The sequence below is a fragment of the Nuphar pumila genome, chromosome 13, assembly GCF_984573655.1.
Source record: "Nuphar pumila chromosome 13, dmNupPumi1.hap1.1, whole genome shotgun sequence".
NCBI lineage: Eukaryota > Viridiplantae > Streptophyta > Magnoliopsida > Nymphaeales > Nymphaeaceae > Nuphar > Nuphar pumila.
Window position 1 is genome coordinate 14,670 of NC_143261.1, and position 21,651 is coordinate 36,320.

Sequence of the window (21,651 nt, forward strand, 5' to 3'; positions counted from 1 at the left end):
GTTCTGTGTGTGTGTTTTTTGTTTTTAATTTTCTTGAATGTTGTGTTGGTTGAATGCCTTTACTGGGTTTAGTCGTTTATTTGTTAACTGTTGGAATTTGGTCTCGTCTTCAACATAACTTTGATATTTCACTTGTTAAAAATTATACATATATACCCTCCCACACCTCTACACCCAAGTTTTTTTAAAGTGCCGCATGGCCGCACCTGCACCTATGTGACATAGGTTTTAGGGTTTAAGGTTTTAAGGGTTAGGGTTTAGGGTTCTAAGGTTTAGGGTTTAGGAGTATAAAACCTGTAATTTTTATAGAGTTTAAATAAATAAAAAATTAGCCTTCGAGTTAAAAGTGTATTTCTATCCTTTGAATGACAATTTTGTGAGTTTTATATGCCTATTTACATATTTTTTTCAAAAAGGCAAAATGGTTATTTCAATAATTTATGTAAGTAAAATATTGTTAAAATATTCAATTTTCTTAATCATTTTAAAGAGTCACAAATACATTGAGGTGTTTTGAATTTAACGAGATACATTTTGATGATTTTCAGAACAATTTTGAAAAAAAGAGTATTTTGGTCCTAAAACTAATTACAATAAATTATTGACTTAGAACCAAAAATTTTGTCTAAAAATATATTGTTATTCGTTGAATAGGTTTAGTTTTATTTCTTTTATTTTTATTTTATTTACTTTTTATGTCTTTTGGTTTGGGACCTAACTGGACCGAAACTGGGTCCGATCCGGACCCATCTCTTTTCCGCCCGACCCCCTTTCTCGTTTATTCCTCTCTTTTTCACCAGACGGAGCCGACGCCTCCTTTCCATTTTTGTCCAGCTCCCTGACGGTCGTCCGCCATCGCGACCTCCTCTTCCTCTTTTCTCCTTTTCTTTCCCTGTTCGGGCGCCGATCGGAGACCAGCCTGTCCCTGCAGCGAACCGACGCCGTTGACCACCTTTGCTGTCCGTCCTTCTCGCCGGATGCTACTACCACAACGCCGGGAACCACCAGACTGCCGTCCACCACTCTCCTCCTTTATTCACCGGAGTTCCACCGGATTTCGTCCAGCCAAAGCCGTTTCCGAGAGGCCCGGTAAAACCCCATCTAACTTCCTTAAAATGAAATATCGTATACTGTTTTTTTTCTTCCTTCTGTATCCGATTGGGAGAGGGTTTTGCTTTGTGGGTATGAGGGTTTGAATATTTTTTTTTTGGGTTTGCGCATTGGGGAAACAAAGCCCCTTTTCTCTTTGATTTTGAGAACCCGGATGGTTCTCTGCAACCCTTACCAAATTCCTCCTCAATCGGAATGTTGTAGTTTAAATTTAAGAAGTTCATTAATCGTAGGCATGCTTTATAGTTGTTACACGTTTTCTCTTTCTTTATGTCTCGACATTCTACCTTGCTTCTTTTCTTTTTCTTCATTTTCCTGAAATTATGGTCCCTATTTTTATGGTAAGTTAGTCTTAAAATTTTGTTTGATGTTCCAGAAATTGGAGATTTCCTGTGTTAATCGAAAGGGGTGATTCATATTTGTTTGGGACATGAATCTGATTGGGGTGTTACGTTTAAAATCTGTTAGGGCTGAATCGTTTTGATGATAAGAGCGCCCACGTACATTCAGCATTGGGAATCATGCAGGGCTGCTGTGCATGACAGCAGGGGTACCTTTGCATTGTTGATTTCTCTCTGATTTGGTTTCCGTCTTTTGGATTTGATTGCAATGGGTATATATAAATATTTCGTTGGAATTGGGTACCTCGGTGTTTGTGCCATCATTTGGGGTGATGCATGGGCAGCGTGCAATCGTCGGGTGCTGTCCAATCTTGTTTTGGACTTGTTGGTTTGTTGATGTGTGGTTTTTGCAAACCGGATTACCGATTTACGTTTTGATTTCTATCGCTCATGTGCGAAAGTGTATTTAGATAAGAGTTGTCGTGGTTTGTGCAGCACTGTAGCACTTTTCCATTGTGAGTGGACAACTAGCTTTTTCATGTTGCTATTCTTCGAGGGACTTTTTGGTTGTCGAATTCCGCTACTCCTTATCGCATCACAAAGGAAAGATTCCTAAACTAAATTGGTAGAATGTAATTCGTTGTGTTTGATAGCAAATCTAAAGTTTTGTTTTTTCTGAAATATGTTAAAAATGATTATTTGCTATTTACATTCATATTAGGATGTGAAATGCATTTAGATTGAATTAGTAATTTTTTTGTCATAATTATTAGAACTGCATAAAAATATATATGGATTTGCAATGTGCATTGTTTTTAGTAGATATAAAATAATGCAAAAAAAGATTTAAGCGATCCTAGTGGTTAGGGATCGCTCGCAGCTAGAAATGCCATGCAAAATACAACACAGGATATGGTGTAACTGCACCATACATTATATTTATTTCATTATTTGCAACAGTTTTCTGCTCACACACTCGCTTAGTTGTGGATATCTAGGACTGTTATATTGTAGTTCGGAGATCATGCTGAGCATGATTTGAATGTATGAGAATAAAAGGTATTTTAATTTTTGTAGTTCAGAGATTATGCTTGTCATAATTTTAGTTAGCAGGATATGGAGTGTAGTTGCTGCAGGGATATATTTGAGCATGCATTTTGTGAAATGTATGATTGCATAAATTGATATGTTTGACATGATTGTATTAAATGCTGGCGTGAATTAATAATTGAGTGAAGCATGTCATATATGTGAAGTATGTATTATTAGTCTATGTTTTAAAATGAATGTATTATGTGTGTAAATGCAAATCTGTATTAGTGCATATCTGGTTTGTGTGTTAATTATGATGTGATATTATTATGCATAAAAATTTTGAATCATCTATGACATGTTCATACATTACAATACATGTGGGAGTGTCACGAGCCTATTTCCTTCAATAGGCCAGTGCGGCGCGACAGTCCTGCCTTACCGCCATAAGTCTACTTATCACTCGCTTGCCAGTCGCGGAAGCTTGTAATCAGAGTGCAAAAGAGCAAGAGAGAATAGAGGGAGAAGAATTGCAATCACAAGAAGCATTCACAACGAGTGTAAACAAAAGAAAGCTCAACGTATTTGATTCATTCACAATTTTTTTCGCAGGCGCATTACTGTTCAAGTATACGGGCTGCCCCTTCGGGGTATTGATTCACCTGATCCGGGCAACTTATATCAGACTCAACAAAAGCAAAACAGACTCTAGACACAACTTTACAATGTAAGTCACAAGGGAACATGCCCCCCCTTCAAATCATGCGCTGTCCTCGACACCATCTGTTTTATGGTAAGCCCTGACTTCAGCCGGGTAGCGGCTGTTCATTCGGAAAGCTGACTCCCACGTAGGTTCCGCTGTTTCCTCCCACTGCACTAGGTATTTCTTTGCTTCGCCCAGGTAGTTGACCTTGTGGCGAAGGTTCTGACTGAGGTGCTTCTCGGCCCATTGTGTTGTCGAGGCCCTTTGCATGATGGGAGCGTATTGTGGAACGTTACGTTCCGGATCTCCGTCATCTGTATGAAACTGTTTGAGGTTGCACACGTGGAACACCAGGTGCACCTTGAAATCTGGGGGCAACTCGAGCGTGTACACCAGTTTGCCCACCTTCTTTGTGATGGTGAATGGTCCTTCATACTTCCTTATCAGCCCGCGGTGCCGCCCGCGGAAGATGCCTGTGCGATCAGGATAAAACTTCACCAACACTTGGTCCCCAACTTGAAACCCAGCCGACCGACGATACTTGTCTGCCCACTTCTTCATTCTCTTTGCCGCCTTGTGTAGGAATGCCTTTGCCAGCTTATTCTGCTTGTGTCATTCTCAAACAAACTGATAGGCGAATGATGACCTTCTCTTTTTTTTGCGCGGCAAGAGTGTGCGGGGTCAGCGGCTACTGCCCCGTGGCTATTTCAAACGGGCTGTGGCCTGAAGACTCGTTCTTCTGCAGATTATAACAGAATTGTGCCACGTCAAGGAGCTTTACCCAATTTTTCTGATTGACACTAACAAAGTGCCTAAGGTACTGCTCAAGTATCCTGTTGATGCGCTTTGTTTGCTCATCGGTCTGCGGATGAAAGCTTGTTGAAAACAACAAATCAGAGCCAACCGAAATACTTCACGCCAGAACTTGCCCGTGAAGCGAGCATCGCGATCACTCACAATGCTCTTTGGTATGCCCCAGTGCTTCACCACATGCTTTACAAACAACTCTGCAGTCTTCTCTGCAAGACATTCCTTAGAAACTGGGATGACGGTGACATACTTTGAGAAACGATCAACCACCACAAGGATGAAGCTGGAGTCATCTACCTTCGACAGACTAACAATAAAGTCCATGGAAATGCTTTCCCAAAGACGTTCTAGAATCGGTAGAGGCTCAAGGAGACCGACTGCCTTCTGGTTGGTCCTCTTGTCTTGCTGGCAGATGAGGCACGTTCGCACATACCCCTCCACGTCGTCTCTCAGTGGCCAATAGTAACCGCGCTCAAGGAGTGCTAAGGTCTGCTCCTGACCAGGATGACCATCTTATAGTGTATCATGACACTCCTTAAGCAATTCTCGACGGAGGCTTCTCAACCGCAGCACGAAGACACGTTCTCCCTTTGTCATGAGGAGATCATCTCATAGCCAAAATTGCAGAGTCTTCTCTGCTTGCGCTAGAGAAACAAGGTGTGGCCCCGTCAGGCCCTACTGTGTACCTTCGCGGATATGGCTCAATAAAGTGCCCTCCAAATGCATTTCGGAAGGCTCCACACGTGCAACAACCAGTTCAGTCTTGCGGCTCAAGGCGTCTGCAACTACATTGGTCTTCCCAACCTTGTACTCTAAGGCAAAGTCGAACTTAGCCAAAAACATTTGCCATCAAACTTGCTTAGGCGTCAGCTTCTTCTGTATCTGAAAATAGCTCATGGCAACATTGTCCGTCTTGACAACGAATTGAGCACCTAGAAGGTAGTGCCGCTAGGTCCTAAGGCAATACACGATGTCTGTCATCTCACGTTCATGTACCGTGTAACGCCTCTCTGCATCCTTTAACTTACGACTCTCATATGCGATCAAATGACCATCTTGCATAATAACTTTGCCGATGGCAAAGTCTGAAGCGTCTGTGTGGACCTCAAAAGGTCTCGAGTGATCAAACGATCACAACACTGACTCCCTCAATAAGGCTTTCTTCAAGCCGTCGAAGGCATCTTGGCATGCTCCTGTCCATAGTCATACTTGATTCTTTAACAGGTCAGTGAGGGGCGCAATAATGAGGGTGTAACCTTCAATGAATCGCCGATAGTAATCCGCAAAACCAAGGAATGACCGCAACTCTGGGACTTTGCTTGGCGGAACCCATTCTTGGATGACTCTTATCTTTTGACCATCCATGCGCAACATACCATGCCCCACAACGTGACCGAGAAAGCTGATATCCTCTTGATCGAAGAGACACTTCTCTCGTTTAACATAGAGGTCATTCACCTTTAGCACCTGAAACACTGTTCACAAGTGCTCGACATGTTTCTCTATGTTGCTGCTATAGATCACGATGTCATCGAAGTGGACTACCACGAACTTGTCTAAGTAAGGGTAGAAAATCTGATTCATTAGGGTCGTAAAAATGCCTGGAGCGTTCGTCAACCCGAATGACATTACTAAGAATTCGTAAGCACCATAGCGGGTGACGTAAGTTGTTTTTGGTTCATCGTCATCTGCAATCCTCACCTGCCAGTAACCTGATCTCAAGTCTAGCTTTGAAAAGAGTCGAGCACTGCCCAACTGATCGAACAAGTCCACTATTAGTGGCAACAGGTACTTGTTCTTTACCGTGACCTTGTTTAGCGCACGATAATCCACACACAATCGCTTGGAGCCGTCATGTTTCATCTGAAATAGGACTGGTGCGCCAAATGGGGCTTTCGATGGATGAACAATGCCTGTATCCAACATCTGGTCCAGTTGCCTGCGCAGCTCTTTCAGCTCAGCTGGCCCCCTGCGGCGTGAAACCATTGCGAGAGGCTTCGTTTTTGGGGTCAACTCAATTTTATGGTCGACCTCGCGTCTTGGTGGTAGACGCTTCGGCAGTTTCGGAGGCATCACCCCCCGAAACTCCGCCAACAGTGGGGCTAGGGTCGGCGACACTGTTGCTTGCACCTTCCCTTCTTCTGTGCGCATGACAACTAAGAATGTTTGCTCCCCACGCTTGATACCCTTCTTCAACTGCATTGCCGACAACACTGAAAACTTGCCTTTCTGCGTAAGGCACTGCAATGTGTGGGATAAGTTTGGCCCCATGATCGTCAACGTGTTAAACTTTGGCAGCATCATAACATTCTAGCTCATCAGAAACTCCATATCCAAAATCATCTTAAAATCGTCAAGGGGCACCACAGAGAAGTTGGCTTTGTCGGCCCAACTCTCTACTTGGATAACCACATCTCTTGCTTCACCAAGGATGGGCTTGACCTCAGAGTTCACCGTTTTGATGGTCCTCTGCTTTGGCCCGGGCTTCAAGCCCAACCGCTCTGCCTCTTCCCGTGAGACGAAGTTGTGTGTGGCCTCGGAGTCTACCATTGCTGAAGTAGACTTTTCATTCGTAATGACTTCGAGATACATCATTTCTTTGCTAACCTGCATGTTCTCAACTTCGCAACTTCTAGCTGCGTTGATCGATTGCATGACTCTCATCTGCGGTTGTATACTCTCAGTGTCGCTGCTCTCAACCTGTGTTGCATTGGCTTGCCCGTCGTCCTTCACGAGGCGCTTTGGGCACTGCTTGGCGATATGCCTATCGCCACAGAACCAACATGTCACAACTGCACCCTTGTTGTTATTGTTATACTTTGTGTAGTTCTGTTTTTGTCGAATTGGTGGCGTGTCGATGCCTCACTCTCTCTCTCTCTGTTTGTTTTTTGTATAATATTGCTCCTTAATTTTATCCTTTTAGAGCGCATAAGTATAAGTGGCAAAATCATGATCTTGAGTGTATAAATTTGAAAATAAAGGACTTGTCTCTGAGTTTCGCTATGTGTAAATTCTTTTAGTTTCTTTTTGGCATAAGGCACTGCATTTTATTACAATTCCATGCGTTTGTTTGATCTTGATGAACTTTACCTGTATTTTGTACATTATTGATTTACCTTTTTTTGTCATAGATTTGTTGGAAAGAACTCGGAATTTTACTTTTCTCCCCCTTTTCGGCCTCTTTTGGTTTTTATCTTTTGATGTGCCTTCTTCTAATCATTTACCTTTTGTAAAAGATTTAAAAAGCCATTTTTAAATCATTATATTGTATGGATTAAATATCTATATGATTAGCTGAAACTCTTTCTCCCAAGTGGAGCTCTTAAACTTGTTTGTCAACACTATGATGAGCATGCACTCTAGAAAAGGTCAGGCTGGTGAGAAATGCCATCCAGTGTGATAGTAGCTAGGGGCTTGAAGGTAAAGGACTGACAGAGGTTAGAAGTACATGGTAAAGAATTTCCTAATTCCAATATAGTAGCTGCTTCATATTTCACTGTTAATTTAGTTAAGCATGGTGGCAAAAGAAAGGTGTTCCCATATTGTGAAGGAATTTTGTACCGCTTGTTTGGTTTTGAGTTCAACATCAGCAGCTGAAGTTGAAGAGCAGTGTGAGCATCTCTCATTCCTACAAGCATAAACACAGACACATAGACATAATGTGATCCGAAGAAAGAACCACATACCATAATGCTTAGATAAAATAAAAAATCTTTAATAACTTGCACAATATGTAACTTAGAGTTTTTATGGATTCTCTGGCTTTTGAAATCCCACATCGTAAGCCTTAAATTCGAAAACCAAAATCTTAAACCTGAACCATAACTCCTAAAACTTAACTTCTAACATGCATTTTTTTTAACCTGAATGCTAAATCCTAAATGTTGGACCACAAACCCTAGGGAGGACTTCCTTCCCTTCTCCATTAGCAGGGGATTCCCTTGGGGAGATTTTATTTCCGATGGAACAGGATCTGGAAGCAGATAGGATGTAAGAGGGCCAACTCCTTCATGTGGATTGTTGCTCATGGCAGACCTGCTACAGGTAAGAGGTGGAAAGATTAAGGGGCCAACCAGGTGCCCGAGTTGTGAAAGATAGGGGAATCTTTCCTATAGTTACTGGAAACTTCTTAGACAGGTGGGAAGCCCGCTTCCCGAAAACTCGTTTCGGAAGCGCGATACTACTCGCTTCCGAAACTTGATGAAAATCTCGATTCTCCCACGCTTGTCTTATGTTTTCCAAACACTTCGTCTATTCTTTATATATGTTTTCTCACTCTACTTTTCATGTTTTTATGTGTTTGCTCTCACGCTTCTCACTCACTTCCATGTGCTTTCTCTAAATTGACGATCATCAATTTTAGATTTTATTAAAAAAATAATTCTTACACTAAAAATCATGAAATTTAAGAATAGTCACTTTTATTTTAGTTTTTATGTGTTCAATTTCAATTCTCATTCAATTCTTATATTGCTTTTTTAATTTCTAGTGTCCCGCTTCCTATTCATTTTGAAATGCATCGCTTCTCGCTTCCGCTTCCCGTATCGTTTCCTGCTTCTACTTCCTAGTCTGGCAACCTTGATCTTTCCTCTTTTCCATATCCAATTTGTTACGCCCAGCAAAGCAGCGAGTGTAGCCTACAACTGCTAGGCTAGCTTACAAACGCGAAGCGAGCCCACAACTCCACATGTATAGCCTATCTTACTGTGGTTTGTATTGCATAATCTTATTGGAAAGTCAGCTTCATGTTTAGGATTGATCACCTGACTATGGTGAAAGTATTATAGAAAGACAAAGGAGAACAAAAGGTAATTTGTAAACTTGCTGATGGATGGTGATAAACCCAATGGAGTCAGGTTTTCAAGTATCAACTCTGTCTGGATAATGGAGTGGTTGTGTAGCAATGATAAGGTAAGCCAATGTGTATGGCTTGAACACCGTCCAGTGATTCCAGTCTTTCTGTTATAAACATAAACCGGTTGTGAACACCCCAAATTTTTCAAAGTTTTGTAAAAATGACCCTTTTGCCCCTGGTTCCATTTTCTGAGAAAACCAAAGCTAAAATTCAGTCTTTTTTTTTAGATTTTTGGATTGAACTGCACATTGATATATTCAAATTCAACTCCGGGTCCGAACCCAGTATTTTAAATCCAAATCTGAGCCCCGTTGTCCGATTTCCAAAATTAATTACAAAAATACCAAAAATAGTTCTAAATGGCTCGGGCAATTCATCTGGCACTCTGTCGGATCCCCAATCTTATATTTCTCAGTTCGAGGCTATAAAACCTCGAATATTTCCTAAAGATCCGGATGTAAACCCATTTCTGAAGAAATTTTCTCTAGATAGCTTTTAATCCTCAGAAAAATTCCCTTTTGTAAATATTTTTGCAAAAACACAAAAAATTAGTTTTAATCTTTATCTTCTCACAAACTTTAGGATTTTATTCTAAAAATGCAAAAAAATGGAAAAATAACATAAAATACCAAAAAAATTGGAAAAACTACGGGAAAAACAAATGGTTTTAAAGCTTTTTAAAAGCTAATTTTGTTAAAAACCTCATTTTAAAACCATTTTTATGAAAAATCTTGTTGAGGGAGCCTCCTTTTGAAAAAACCCAAGAATTTTGTAAACAAACCCTTCACGAACCTTCCAAACCCTCCTTCTTTCCCTCACTCTCTCCACCTCTCTTTCGTTCACCCTCACCAAAACCCTCTTCTCCTCCAAACCCTCCATCGCCGATCCTCTTCCTATCCATCAACCGTTGATCCATAACCTCCTCTTCCCGAATCTTCTCCATCTTCTTTAAAATCGGCAAAGAAGAAAACCCTACGGATCCGCTCTTCGCCCATCCACCTGCATTCTTCTCCTTTTTTTCCCTTTGCTTCAGTCCTTCTCAGCTTCTTCTTTCTTTGATTTCCTTCCCCACTGATTGAAGGGAGTCGACTCTGCTCCAGGAATCCTAAGCAATTCGGTGGTCGACTACGAAGTTACATGTAAGTGATTCTTTCCTCTCTGGTTATTCTAAAATAATTTTTTTTTCTTTCCTCTTTCTTAGCATCGCCTTATTTCTCTGTTGGTTGTAGTTCTTTTATTTTTTCCGTTTTATTTCATTCTCTTCGTAAAGCAAAATTGTGGGATCGACCTGCCTGTAGCAGGATCGACCCACTTGCTGCCACATCAAGGGAGCCATCAGTCTCCAAAACTTGTTTTATTCTTTCCTTTTCAATTTTTTTTTTTATGATTAAGCGATTTTGAATATTCATTGATTCGGCATTTTTCTTTTTCTTTGTTATCTTGTGATCTTGATTTTTCGGTTGATATTATCAATTTGCCATTTCCTTTCCTCATTTTTCAGATTTCCTGTTCATTCTCATTTCCTGTTTATGTTTAACTTTTTGGTTTAGATGTTATCTGACGATGTTCTCATGTTTTTCTTTTTTATCTATATCGGCATTTAGTGTCTGGTTCTTGTTGATATTTCTCACTCTACATTTTGCTCCCAGCATTTTATCGTCTGCTATGCATATTCTCTTTAACGATGAGTTCGATGGGTCTTTCGCCCGATTGTTTTCTATCTATCATTGTCTGAAAAGCGTGAGAGCCACAGAGAGCGATCTGCTCCACAAGTAGATGCGATATTTGATAATCCGAGATCATATCACGCGAGTGGTTATGATTCTCTATTGATTCAGACTTGAAAAAGAAAAAAAAGATATGATTATTAGTTGAGGACCTTCAGAAAGTCCTCAAAGATCTGAAACTATCCATCTTAGATCATACGACTGTTGCCGTGGTTTAAGAACGACATGATAACCAGATCGATGAGGCTATCAGTGTCGTGACATCTCTAAGAGTCCTAAGGCTTCCTGGAGGGGACAAAAACTGACATGGATATTGGTCGCAGATCAGGCGAACGTCATTCAAGGGTACCTCATTCTCTCTGATGATACTGGTCGTGGTCTGGGCCTGAAGGTAAGTAGCATCAGGATTGGGGGTCATATTTTACAAAATGTCTCTGTTCTTCTGTTTAAGTAGCAACATCCATCTCTTGTTAATCTCATCCTTCATTCAACATCAATAATTGACTAAAACATGAAGTCAGAATTGTTATATTCTAATGTTAGCCCTCACCATTACATCTACAGGAGTTCGTATCTTTGATATTACATGATATTACCATCAGATGCTTTGTTTTCAATACATTGCTCTTATCCATTCTGTCTAGCCATGTGATCTCCATCTACAGAAAGGGGTATCATTCAGCCTTACATATGCCATTCCTTTCATGGCACATCACTTACATCCCCTGTAGTTTCTTTTTTTAGCACCTAAGTAACCTGTGCTTCCTGAAAACTGGGTTAAGTCATCTCCAACTTAACAAGTTCGTTGTATACAGCCCATTACCATATACATTCACAACAGCTAATGAGCTGCTGTAACCTCCCGGTAATCCATGAGCCTGCTGTTATTTCACTGCGAATGTCAATATAGCAGGTTGAACGGGTTTGATATTTTGCATTTCTTACTAAACATGCCAATTACATGAGGTCCTTATTATATGAAGGCAGAAGCTCGGTCTAGGTCACGTCAGAATGCTGGTCACTGGAGCATCATCCTTTCATCTGCAACAATGTCATCCTTTTCAATAGTTGCTGTGAATCACCTCTGGTAGTGGCCCATATAACCAATACCCTCTCACTAAATTGACAAGTTATCATGAAACCAGTACAGAATTTTCTTCTGAGTTGTGCAAACTGTGTAGAGATACATTTTATCATTTATTTCAAAGCAAAATTCTGAATGTCTTTTTATGAAGTTTCTCATTTGATTTTAGATGCCCTGTATTCATATGCAAATATATATACATATATATCTATGTATACCCCCTACATTTTCCCAAGCTATTGATATATATACATCTATCTATACATATATACACCCATATGTATATATATGTGTACATATGTATTTACATATATGTGCCATTTTTCATCCTTTTCATCATCCATATCTTTTCACTATTTAATTTCCATATGATATATGTGATTTTCCCTCTCTTTTCATTACTAACCCGGTTGTTTTGCAGGAAATATGTGGATAAAGTTATTATTTGAAGTTGTAAATTTGATTTTATGAGTTGTAATAGCTAGACTTTAATGAGAATTTACATTTTCCTGTCTTAGATAGAATGAATGAACATTATAAATATCATGAATGACTCATTTTCATGCTTTTTGCCTTTATTTCTCAAAATCTCACAATGGTGAAACACGAATGGCACGTGCACCATTTCGTAGGAGGTAATTAATTCTAAGTTGATGATTTACATCAACGGCCATAGTCGGGATGTAAACAAGACTTAGTATTTTTATCTTTTATGAAATAACACTGGATCCACACTAGATCCTTTTAAAAAATCATCATATTTTCAGTAAATATTCTCCTCTTTTATCAAAATTTAATCTAAAATTAATTCAATATATATACCAATGGCCATAGTCAGGGCATATTGAGAGTTAGTTTCATTTTAAATTTTATAAAAGCACAAAAAATGTATTTTATTCTTCACTTGAATTTAAATGTAGTTATTACATAATACATTCAATGACCATAGTCAGAGATGTATTATGTCTTCAACCTCATTTTTAATTCATTTACAGAATGAAATAGCTTTTCAAATTCCAAATTCAAATTCTTTAAATTCATTTCATCATTTAGGATAGAATTGCATCATATTTTCAAAAATTCCTTTTAAAAATCCAAGTGATTGTGAATATCTCTTCTTCAAATTCCTATTTCAATTCTATCTCATTTCCAAAACTTTGAAATCAAATTCAAAGTTTGAAATTCAACTTGATTCATTTTATGAAATTCCAAATTCAAGTTCAAAGTCCAATTTGACTTTGAAATACATTCTCAAAATCAATTTTGAAAAACTCCAAAAATCAAATCTTAAATCTCAACTTGGATCCAGATTTCCAAGTATTAATCTCCACTTTGGATCTCAGGCTTAAGATCCAAAATCCATTTAGGATTTAGATCCCAATTCTACATTGGATCTCAGATTACAGATCCAAAAATTTCATTTAGGGTTCAGAACCCAGATCTATGATGGATCTTAGATTTTAGATCCAAAATCCATTCTAGGATCCATATCCCAATTCTACATTGGATCTCAGATTACAGATCCAAAATTTCATTTAGGGTTCAGAACCCAGATCTATGATGGATCTCAGATTTTAGATCCAAAATCCATTCTAGGATCCAGATTCCAATTTTATTTTGGATCTCAGGCTTCAGATCCAATTCCATTTTAAGATCCAGAATCCAACTTCACTTTGGATCTCAGACTCCAGATCCAAATCCATTTTAGGATCCAGAGCCCAACTCCATTTTGGATCTCAGACTTCAGATCCAAATCCATTTTAGGATCCAGAACCCAATTCTACTTTAGATCTCAAACTTCAGATCCAAAATCCATCTTGGATTCCAAAACTTAGATCCAATTTCATTCAAAATTTCAGATCCAAATTTCATCTTGATTATTAAACCAATTCCGTTTCATTTCCAGATTTCAAATCAAGTTCCTATTTCGGATCCTAAATCGAAAATTCAACTTTGAACTCTATTTAGAATCCAGATTTTGGATTAAGATTTCATCTTGAAATTCCAACTCTATCCTATTTCTCAAATCTATTTCCCACATTTTCTTTTGATTTCAAACTTTAAAGTTAGAATTCAATTCCATTTCATCTTTATTCTGATTCAAAGTCCATTTATGACTTCGAAATTTCCTTTCTTTTTCCTTTTATCTCAACTTCAGAAGAAACATTCATTTTAAAGTCAAAATTTGTTCTCAACCTCTGATTATTCTAAAAACTTAGAACTTTAAATCTTAAGTTCTTAAGTTAGAAATCATTTTCTTCACTCTATCATCAGATTCATCTCAGAAACACTTGAAATATTTCAAAACATTTTCAAAAAGAGCATACATTCTTGCATTGCAGAAGCATGATTCTTTGTGCATTTAGACTTAGAATAGATTCTTAGATAATTTCTTTGCAAAGTAAAAGACATGAATTCGACCATTGGTTCGATTACCCATGGTAAAGGCGCCAGGAACGGTCGAACCTCGTACCGACGAGCGGATCCCGTCTCCCAGTTTTCCTGCAAATATTTCAAAACGGAGACGAGTTATTTTCTAAATATTTTCAAAATTAAGGTCAAGTGAGACCCCGCAAAAGAATTCCTCTTCTCTTCTTTTCTCTTCTCTCTTTCTTTCTGCCCTTTTCTCCCTTCAAAAAGGAAGAAATAGAGGTTAGAAAAGGAAAAGAGAAGGAAAAGAGAGAATATTACGAGAGGAAAAATTTTGCGATGATCACACCGATATTGTTATTAAATTTTCTGAGGCATTCATCCACCATGGACATGAATCCATAGTGTAGGTTAGGTTCTTAACAGGGGAGGGGATTCAAAATTCTATTTGCCACTGGGAGATATTTATATGCTGATCTTGCTTGATGGCACGATTATATGTCCTATAGATTCAATCAGCTATTCAGTCTCATGGATAAAGCCATTAATTTGAGAAATTGATGGTTATATATCTACTTTAGTATATCAATGAACTTGCAAGCAAATATGTTGCCAAGTGAAGAAACCATATGAAGGTTTGGTTTCAGTTGGATAAATATCAAATGTCTAAAGATATAGCTTGTATTTTTTAAGTTTTATTGCCTTTAAATTGCCTACAAAAGCAATCTGTCAAGGGTGATTAACTGGAAAACACATGTAATTATCACAGTAACGTGATGAAGTCCTCCCCATCATAGGAGAACAGTTTTAGAGTATGTATTGAATCAATTATCTTTTAAATGGGTCATTGTTGACCAGTAAGGTCTTTTGAAACTTGAAAATGTGAGCATAAGAACTTCATAGTTGTGGTTTTGTGTGGCAAAGCACAATGCTATCAAATGTGGAAAAATCGTGAAAATGAAATGGAAGTCCTAGGTGTAGTGAACTTGGTCGAGTGATCCTTTTCTGATCATCATATTCTTGCTGCCTATTTTTATAGGCATCCTCTGTGGAAGAATTGTCAACCTAGGTGACCTTATGCAGTTTCTACCATAGCCACATATATTGCCTCTATTTTTAGCTTATTGTGTTTTTGCGGTAAATCAACATGATAAATAAATGAAAGATGCAATCAACTGATTTTATTGCTATTATTGAATTTACTGTGACTTTATCACAATCTTTTCTTAAAATTGCAACAGAAGTGTCGATACAAAATAGGATTAAAAGCTCTTGAAAAAGGTCATTTTTGTTATTTAACCAGTTTCAAGTTTAATAATTTAAGCTGACCAAAAAGGTTATTTGACTTATATAGGGTTGGAAGCGGCAATTCTTGTTTATTTCCATTGATATGGAACTATCTTGTTTGCTTTTTGGAAAAGGTTGATATCAGACTACTTCTTTTACACTTAATACTATGCTTTTAATTATGTTTAAACTTGCCTTTCACTACAAGGATATCTATAATCTTTTAATTCTTTTTGAAGATAAGTTTTTTTGGAGTCTTTTTTTAAAAATGCTACCTTTGAAAGTCTTTCAAGATATCCCTTGCAGAGAAATTCTTGGAGACGATATTTGGGACATTGATTCCTACATGTGTTTGGCTGCTATAGTTGTGAAACTATATAGTTTATAGAATTTAAGATTACTGTTGAATAGTATTTAGGCTCTTTGGTTACAGCAATGTCTTCCTCAAGAGTAAGGGCCTTCTGTCAAGTTTAGACTATCCATGATCACCTAAGCAATGTAAGTGTAAATCATTAATTCCACTATTACTACATGCATGCAGACTTAGGGCGTGTTTGCAATTCTCCATCAGGCCATTGATGTTACCTGTATTAGAAGCATAAAGAAACCACAAATCAAAAGAAACTTTTGGTTTTTTTGAGGTTGCGGCGAACTTGGACAGTGGAGTAGTGAAGTTTTAACAGGTAACATCAATGGCCTAATGGAGTATTTGTATGTTGGTTCTGTGTTTGCCTTGAATGCAGCATATTGAGCACTGGTAGGTAGGATCAACTGGTTGCAGGGATGTTTGTGTGCTGGTTTTAATGGTTGCTTTTAATTGGAATGGACCTTAACCCAAATGTGCATGAAAAGAGGATGGGAGTTGCCTTGAAACTGAAGGAAAGGAGTCCTAAGTATAATACTTGGCAAAAAGAGTACATTGGTAACATCTTTGTTACTTCAATCCATGATACATAGTATTTCACAAACTATGTCACATGGGTGCAGGTGCGGGTGCGGGGATGCGGCACTTCCAAAAAACCCGGGTGCGGGGGTGCGACAGGGGCAAAAATGTAAAAAAAAATTATATATATATATATAATTATGGAGTTTTAACATTTTAACATTTAACAATTAACATTGTCATAATATCATTAATCATGCATGCAGTATATCAACCTAAATATCAAATTATCAATCAAATAAGTAAAGCAATTACATAAATCGACCTAAATATCAATCAAATAAGTAAAGCATAAAAGAACTAAATTACATACCAAAGTATATCCTGATGAAGTAATGAATGTTAATAATTTTCTTCTTCATCATCAAATGCATCAGTAGAAGGAATACTGAGCTCAACTAAATCCATGTTTGCTATGTTGAAATCATGTTCTCCCTCGAAGTCACACTCTTCTGGGTTTACATCCTAAAATTTGGATGTTTCTTATCCAAACCCAATTTGAAAATGTTAAATACAATACAAGTATATTTAAATAAAAACTAAGAAATAATCAAATAACTAAGAGAGCAAATTAGTACCTGTATTCATCATTGCTTCGCGAAAGTAATTGAAGATTTGAATGAACATATACTAAATCCTCTGCACGCTTGCTGGTGAGTTTGTTTCTCTTCATGTTGTGGATTTGAGAATATGTGCTCCAATTTCTTTCATAACAAGATGAACTAGGAGACTACGATAGCAATTTTAATGCAAGATGTTGGAGAAGAGGTGTTTCTGATCCAAATGTTGACCACCATGTGATAGGATCTATATTATCTTCTTCTCTCGTGAATAATGCCGGTCCATATAATCTCGAAGATTAAAAATTTTCAAACTCTTGTGTGACTAGATGTAGAAGATATGCTTCTGAAAAAAATCTTGTCATACCTATGTCACATGGGTGCGGGTGCGGGTGCGGGTGCGACACGGGTGCGGCACAATTTTAAAATTTTTGGACACGGGGACTCGGCAAAAAAAAAAAAAATATATATATATATAATTTTATTTTATTTTTAAAATGCCACAGGTGTCTGTGCAGTCACAGACTGTGACTGTGCACAGGCACAGCACTGTGCACAGTCACAGACTGTGCACAGTGCACACTGCAAAGACTGTGCACTGTGCACAGTCAAAGACTGTGCACTGTGCACAGTCACAGACTGTGCACAGTGCACACTGCAAAGACTGTGCACTGTGCACAGTCACAGTCTGTGACTGTGCACACTGCAAAGACTGCACAGTCACAGTGCCTTTTATATATATATATATTTTTTTAAATAAAAATATAAAAAATTAGTTTTTTAGAGACATTTTTGGACTCGGTCAAAGTTGACCGAGTCCAAAATGTGGACGGACTCGGCCTGGACTCGTTGACCGAGTCCGACTCGGCGTTGACCGAGTCCGGGCCGAGTCCGAAGCCGCACCCGAGTCCGCACCCGTGTCGGGGCGTGTCGACTCGGGTGCGGCACCTCCTTAGCCGAGTCCGTGTGACATAGTGTCATACACATATTTTTATGTCTTGATAGCTCTAGGTCTAAATTTGGAGGGACACGACCAATACCACCAGCCCGCCACTTATTTGCATAATATTTTGGATTAAGAGAATGTGACATGTAATGCAAAGAAGTGTTGCTCTTATCCATCTTTTAACTAAAATTGAATGAATATGATTAAAAAAATCCGAATCATCCAATGTAAGATTTTTTTCTTCATGCTTGAAAACTATAACTTGTATTTTTTCAATCATATTATCCCACATTTCATAAACTCTTTGAAGCATGGGCTCATCCTTATCAACTTCTCTTAACATTTCCCAAATAGGTTGCGTAAATTAAATGAAGTATACCACTCTGTCCCAAAACTCATCATCAAGAATGAATTTTTTAATTTATTGAGTCTTGATATCATCATCAACACGATAGAATGTCCAATTTTCATCAATCACCATGTTAATCAAAGCATTCTTCACTCTTTTAATCCTCTTCATCATCATAATGATGGACGCAAAATGTGTGTCAACGACCTTCAACAATTTCAAATCAGAATGCCTATTAAATATAGCATTATCACGATGGTGGTTAACAACAAAATTCCTAATGCTTTTGACATTTCTTTCTAAATCTTCAATCCATGAACATAAAGCATATGCTTGTGAATTTTCTTCTTCTTTGAGGTTGCAGATGCTCTTTAGGGCTAGATTTAAGCTGTGTGCTATACAGGGAGTCCAAAAAATATGAGGGTACCCACTCTCCAAACTCAATGCTGCACTTTTACAAACTGAAGCGTTGTCTGTAATGATTTGTACCACTTTCTGATCACCCACTTCTTTTATCACTTTTATAAACAATCCCTTCAAATACTTTGCGTTTTTATATTCTCCAGATGCATCAACTGCTTTCAAGAATATTGGGCCACTAAGCGAACAAACAATGAAATTGATTAATGGATGCCTTTGAATATCCGTCCATCCATCAGACACAATAGAAACTCCATTTTGCTCCCATGAATATTTTTTAATCTCCAGCAACCTCTCTACATTTGCCCTCTCTTCTGCAAGAAGTGTGGTTCATATTTTTTCTGAACTTGGAGGCACATAACCACTCCAATTACAATTTGCCAAGGTTGTTACTAAATCCTTCCAATAAGGATTTCTAGCCGCATTAAATGGGAGTGAACCATAATAAAAATACCTCCCAACTTTTTTATCCAATTCTTCTCTTCCATATGTATTGAATGCTGCCTGTATCGTTCCTCTACTCCTACATTGACTTTTTTTTTCCAGCATCTTCTTGATGGTTTGCAAATGGCACACTAACTACAGAAGAATCGACCATTGCCTTTCTCTTCTCATATTCTTCTTGTATTTTCTTGTATTGTCTTCGCATTGCCTCATCAACTTTTCTGCAAGCTGAAATGCCATGTCCTGGTATCTTCAACAAATGAGCCTTCACTCTTGTGTAAGACCCAACAAAATCTCTTTCACAGAGCTTGCATCGAAATCTCTTGTTTCCACCACCTCCTTCTCCAGTTTTTGCAAGTTTATCTACATGTACCCATAGTGGCCCCACATCATCAATCCCATTGCAACTATCAACAAAACTAGCAGCAGAACTCACATGTTGGGATGAGGATGACGCAAGTCCTTTCCCTTTATCCGTCATTTTTATCCTGAAAACACAAAAAAAAAATACATTCAAATTTTCAAATCAATTATACTCGACCCCCTCCCCCTGTCGAAAACACAGGGAGAAGGGGGGGCTCAACCCCTCCCCTGCTGACCCAAAAAGAGAGCGAGGGGAGGCTCGACCCCTCCCCTGTTGAAAACAGAGGGAGCAGGGGGGGCTCAACCCCTCCCCTGCCGACCCAACAAGAGAGCGAGAGCGAGGGGGGCTCGGCCCCTCCCCTGCCGACCCAACAAGAGAGCAAGAGGGGGGGCTCGGCCCCTCCCCTGAAATCAAATGGAGTAGGGTGGGGGGCTCGGCCCCTCCCCTGCCAAAAACAGGGAGGGGCTCAGCTCATTCCCTACCGAAAACAGAGGGAGCAGGGGGTGCTCAACCCCTCCCCTGTCGACCCAACAAGAGAGCGAGAGGGGGGAGGGGCTCGACCCTTCCCCTGCCGACCCAAAAAGAGCGCGAGAGGGGAGGCTCGACCCCTCCCGTGCCGAAAACAGAGGGAGCAGGGGGGGCTCAACCCCTCCCCTGCCGACCCAACAAGAGAGCGAGAGAGCGGGGGGGGGGGGGGGGGCTTGGCCCCTTCCCTGTTGACCCAACAAGAGAGCGAGAAGGGAAGGGGGTGCTCGGCCCCTCCCCTGCCGACCCAACAAGAGAGTGAGAGGGGGGGGGGGGGGGGGCTCGGCCCCTCACCTGTTGAAAACAGAGGGAGCGAAAGGGGGGGGAGGGTCGGCCCCTCCCCTGCCGACACAAGAAGAGAGCGAGAGAGGGTACGTACCTGCGAAAGGAGAGGAGGAGCCTGGGCGGTGGAGTTGGGGCGTCAGGGCGTCGGTAGGAGAGAGCTCGAGCTCAGGGGGAGAGGAGAGATTAGGATCAAATTTTTTTTTGCCCTAATCCTCCTTTTCATCGGGGATTTTTTTTTAACGCCAAAAAGTGGACAAAAATGACCCTGGGTGCGTTGACCGCACCCGGTGCCACACGCGCACCCGCATCGCGTCGACGCGGGTGCGGCACCTATTTTGCCGAGTCCCTGTGACTTAGTTCACAAACTTTCATGTATCTTCAAACTTCAAAATAAATATAGGAGGCTGTAGCAAAGGCCTATTCAAAATGAGAAAATGTAGCAAAGAATATGATATAATGGATAGAATCAGGTGTTGATAGGGAAGCCAATCAATTAGTGATTATTATACCGTGTTGAGGGGCTTGTGGGATGAGTTGCATCATTTTGATCAGATATACCGTGCCAATTGTGCTCCAAAGAGAAGTCAAAAGAATGATAAGTATTTGATTTCTAATGGGGAGTTGCTCCTAAATATGAGCTATCAAAGTCAGCCACCTAGGGAGGAAAACTCTTCCTCCGTTGGGTATTGTGTACTCATTACTTCTTAAAGTGGAAGATAGAAAGAGGTTACAAGTTAGTGGAGCAAGTTTGAAGAAGTCTGCACTGGCAGGGGTAGAGATTCATTTAAGAGAGGAAGAAGTAGAGATGAAGCCTCTACTCGTGGTCGAGGAGTGTTGGGATCTTGTTAGAAAGCCCAACTTCTTAAGGAACAAGGCATTTTATACTTCAAATGCAGAAAAGGCACCAAGAAAGTTGAATCTAATGAGTGAGATCCATTGGCAAACATAATGAAGAATTGGAGATGAAAGTTGGGGAAGATCTAACCCTAGAGGTACCTTCTTGGACTGTCTCCTACTTTCACATGATCCCATTAGACTTGCTGATGGCTCTACCACTCCCATGGTTGGGAAGGGCAGTACTAAAACTCCATGGTTTACTGTCTCTTCTGCTTTTCATGTTCCATCTTTTCCTGTAAAATCTCCTTTCTGTTAATTTCCTAACCAAGAGTTTAAATTGCACTATAACTTTTTTTCTTTATGATTGTGTCACTATTATAGGACTTAAAGATGGGAAGGATCCTTCATTACGGTAATGAAGAGAGATGACTATATTTTTTGGATGATCCCAAGGCTTTGTTAAGATTGATGTAATATATGTATTGCTATTTTGTGTGCTACCTCTCTTACTATGTACATGTACATTTCATTCTTTTTAGGGGTATTCTTGTATTTTGTCATAGTTAGATATAGAGTTCACTGTTTTTGTCTTCTAGTGAGGTAAAGGGGACGTCTCCCTCATATTAGTGTAGCTCTCTCATTTTTGGATGGATGAAGTT

At 39.4% G+C, this 21,651-nt stretch overlaps 1 protein-coding gene and 1 non-coding gene across 5 annotated transcripts in view; one reads left to right on the plus strand and one right to left on the minus strand.

Moving 5' to 3' along the window:
• The first annotated feature begins 813 nt into the window (after positions 1 to 813).
• LOC149817422 (mediator of RNA polymerase II transcription subunit-like protein) overlaps positions 814 to 21,651 on the plus strand; it is a 76,639-nt gene continuing 55,801 nt past the window's right edge. For 3 of the 4 annotated variants that reach the window (XM_089985900.1, XM_089985901.1, XM_089985898.1), the window contains exon 1: positions 814 to 1,089. The gene's annotated coding sequence lies outside the window, so the exon portion shown is untranslated. Of the gene's footprint in view, positions 1,090 to 15,984; positions 16,003 to 21,651 lie in introns of those variants that run through there. The other variant, XM_089985899.1, reaches the window with a different exon arrangement.
• Positions 17,380 to 17,495, minus strand: LOC149817423 (small nucleolar RNA SNORA17). Its single transcript, XR_016427504.1, has one exon. It is a non-coding gene; the product is annotated as a small nucleolar RNA SNORA17 (small nucleolar RNA).